General features: G+C 43.5%; 1 long non-coding RNA gene across 1 annotated transcript; it reads right to left on the bottom strand.

Moving 5' to 3' along the window:
• Positions 1-1,128: 1,128 nt before the first annotated feature.
• Positions 1,129-3,209, bottom strand: LOC142559484 (uncharacterized). The gene is made up of 3 exons (XR_012823127.1): positions 3,110-3,209; positions 2,803-2,986; positions 1,129-1,296 (listed from the first exon to the last, which is right to left on the bottom strand). It is a non-coding gene; the product is annotated as an uncharacterized LOC142559484 (long non-coding RNA).
• Between the last annotated feature and the right edge of the window lie 547 nt (positions 3,210-3,756).

A 3,756-nucleotide genomic window follows, 5' to 3' on the forward strand; every position in this document is an offset into this window, starting at 1 on the left:
AGCAGCCGGTAATGGTTTCGTAATGCGTGCCGTATGGATTCCAGAAAATTTTATTTTTCTGTAAATTTTGTTCCCATGATCACGGCTGTCTTTGATTGATTGGCCTTAATGTACGTTTTCTTTCATCGATTCTTCGAATCGATGAAAGAAAACGACGAATCGCGAATTCTCATTCTGTTTCTATGCAATTTAGTATCTTGATCAATAATATTCAAGAGATCATAGCTTACGTGTAACACCAAATCTCAAAATAAAAAAAAAGGTTGCACAGAGCAATTATATATATGTAGTGACTTCGGTACTAAAAACATGGTAGCGCTATAACGAAGACTTGATCCTGCTAGTAAAGCTTACATTAAGCACCGCACTACTTACGTTGCATGTGAATAGGTGCAATCTATGACATTTGTAAATAAATGATGAGATGTAACGTAGGCAAAAGCTACACTCTGCGTTAAGCAAAGATAGGATGAGCATCAGCAAAATATTGTTTTCAGGCTTACAGCAATCGCCGAAAGGCAAAAGAAAGTCAGATGTTGCATATTCTCAAGCATAAATTTAGACGAGAGATGAGCTAAGAAACATACGGCGGTTGGGTTTGCCGTGTGCTAGTGTACTGCGCATGAAACCGCTTGTGTTGTCACGTGGGGAATCACGGTATCGTGGAATGGATGGCCTAGATCCTTCTGTACCAATGCGGCTCTTTCCTTTTGCTTTTCACCTCTGATGAGACATAGTATTTATCCCGCCTTTTCCAGAATGATTCATTTGTTCGGAATTGGCTCTATGTCCATGTGCTTCGCTTGCGTTTCCCTGCTTTTTTTTCTTTTACTGTCCATAATTTACTGTCCATTAGCCTATAATTGTGATGCCACAAAACACCACGGCCCGTACCTTTGCGTTTCAGCTGGCGCCGCTGTATATGGGACTACGTAGGTGAAAAACTATAATCGAGGCGCGGATGGCGAGCGGTTCGGAAGCAACATCTGGGGCAATCACTTCTAGGGCGATCACTTTCGGAGGCGATCACACCGTATGTGTGCGCGTATAAGGGCGAGAGCATTTCTGGCTCTGTGCCAAGCTCGCTTTATAATGGTGCACAGAATATGACGAGGTCCTCACCTCTTTCACCGAGCTCCTCACATACGTGTGCGCTGTCTTCTTTTTCATTGGTTCCTACAACGAACGGCGCGAGATCGACATGTTCCTGTCCTCCACGCATCTGTTGAACGAAGACGATGATGGCCTCTCGTGTGTGGTCACCAGGTCAAGTGGGGGAGGCAGCACGGGGGCCGACTGCACGAGTCAAACCAACAAGGTGAGCCCATCGAAGAAGTGACGCCTAGCTTCGTGTTCTTTCTTTTTGTCTTTCGCCATGCCACTGTAATTACATATAAAACGATTTCACGCACGCTTAACTCGAGCACGCAAATGCTTCTTGTTATTCTTAGCAATCCGGTGTGAGCATGACGCTATGAAACTTTATTTCATAATTTTATTTCTCAGCACCATGGCGGCAAGAAGCTTAGTGTTAAGGGCAAGTGGCTAGGCATTGCGCAACTGATCCCAGTGTTGTGGGTTAGCTACCACTGGCAATGACCATATTTAGACGGAGGTGAACAGCAAAAACCCTCGCGTACTCATGTTGAGGTGCATGGCAGAGAAGCCCATGCGGACAAAATAAATCAGGTGTCTCCCACTACGGTGTGCTTCATAATCAGATTGTGCTATTGAGACGTAGAACACCAGAACTTATTTTTTTCCCGAGAAAGTGACTGATATTGCTGATAACAAAGACTTGGTACCATGCCAGTTTATGAAGAACCGAAAGAACAAAATTGACAAGGATTGTTGCATTTTCAAATTAAGATATAGCTCAACCTTCACTCAAACATAAATAAGGACCAGCGCGTTAAGAATCCAAGTTAACCTAGCTGTTATGTAAGAGATATGACCAGGTAAATGTGGTTTCAATGTCAAAGCGAACACCTACTGGGATTTGAAGAGCTGGTTGCTGCAGAAGTGTCGAGTTCGAACAGAACTTTCTGATTAATGCTAAGCTATCATTGTGAAGAAGGATGGTTCAGGTGAAACTCGATTAATTTCAACGTGAAAAATAAGTGCCCAAAAATTCCATTTGAGAGTCTGTTCAAAAAGACAGATCACGTATGAGGAAAACAGAGCTCTCCGCTATATATGTTGGCTTAGAAATGGCTATAGAAGACTCCAGCGCAGGCACGGGTCATTCTTTACGGAAGTCTAGCTCCGATATTCTTATTATCCTGTTGCATTCGATCATAATTAAATATTTAAAGAAATTTTGAATACCAAATTCTCGAATTGAATAATTTGTTTTGGCAGTGTTACATTCAACTTGGATTCAAAATTTCGGTTTTTCATCCAATTTCACAATAGAGGCAAGTAATTGACAAACTAAAGGACTACACTTGAAATATTTATTGTACATGGCTTTAGAATCACTTGCATTTCGAAACTGGGAGGAGTCTATGGTAGGTGAATGTGGTTGCCTGAGTGGTCTGATGGTGCAATAATGCAGACAAGTGTCCCTTGGTGACTAAAATAAGAAGCAATCTTTGTCACCCTAGTGCTGACGTGTGTGTGACGCAACCAGACAACTTTTTCACACAAAAAAGCTTTCAGCAGTTCTTTATAGACTGTCTACATCAGATCACGTAAAGCGTTAAGGAAGGTAGGTTTCACGGAAAAGTTAACAAGGCTTTTCATAAAGGCCAGAGAGCAGGAGATCATAGAAAGATCGTGATTATGAAAGCGCGCACTTACATCCACAGGGCCAGCATGTGTCCAAAGAACCCCACCCTGTAGGCGTCCATGGGCGCATTGCTCGGGAGACCCGGGTCGGAGAGCGGCCCTTGCCGGCACCGGAACCCCTCGACCCAGCTCTAGATTCACTGACTGCACTCGAACATCGCTTATGCTGACAGGTTGCACAGCGTTGCCAGGTCAACTGCGGTGTGTAAGGTACAGTTTCAGTCCTTTATGCATCGTTGTTTTACTTTACCCTCTTTAATGTGCCTTGTCCTTGCTACCCGCTTTCCCCCCCCCCCTTGTTTTTTCTTTCAGCACTCACCGGTGATTGCTGAGTATGCGAAGAAGGTGCTATGTGCTTCTGTCGCTTGATCTGCGTTTTCAATAAAATGTGCAATTCACAAAAATTTAGTAATGTCGCGAATATATGGCGTTCTCAAGACTGCTTCATACTGATAGTGAAAACGGAAGTTCCTCATTAGATAAATATTAGAAAAGTATTATATATTCAATTACTTTCACTTCTGACCCTATTCGATTAGTATTTGATGCGGTTTTATCAAACATCGCTGCAGTTAAGTGTATAATTAGCAGCAGGCTTCATCAGTAGACAACATTGCGACCCGACTTGAAATGCAATGCGTAAGGCAAGTGCTGTTAGAAGTTAGAGTAGGCGAGATCATATGGTGCCAGTGAATGTCACTGAATGCGCATTAGCGTCGATAGCTTTGCCCAGAGATCGTGGAATTGTCTTGCATGGAGTCATGCCTCATGGAGTAAAGCGAATAGGTGGTTTGCATAGACTGCCCATAGGCGCCGCTCCTACCGCCTCGCATTGTAGGGGCAAGGGGCACACACGTTTCATACTCTAAAAGTTTAAGATACCCGTGCGAAAGACACGCGCAAAGGTGAAGCTCTTTTCACCAGGTTTTGTATGGACCTATGTTGCCCCATTTGCCAGTCAATGTA

The sequence above is a fragment of the Dermacentor variabilis genome, chromosome 10 (assembly GCF_050947875.1).
Source record: "Dermacentor variabilis isolate Ectoservices chromosome 10, ASM5094787v1, whole genome shotgun sequence".
Lineage (NCBI taxonomy): Eukaryota > Metazoa > Arthropoda > Arachnida > Ixodida > Ixodidae > Dermacentor > Dermacentor variabilis.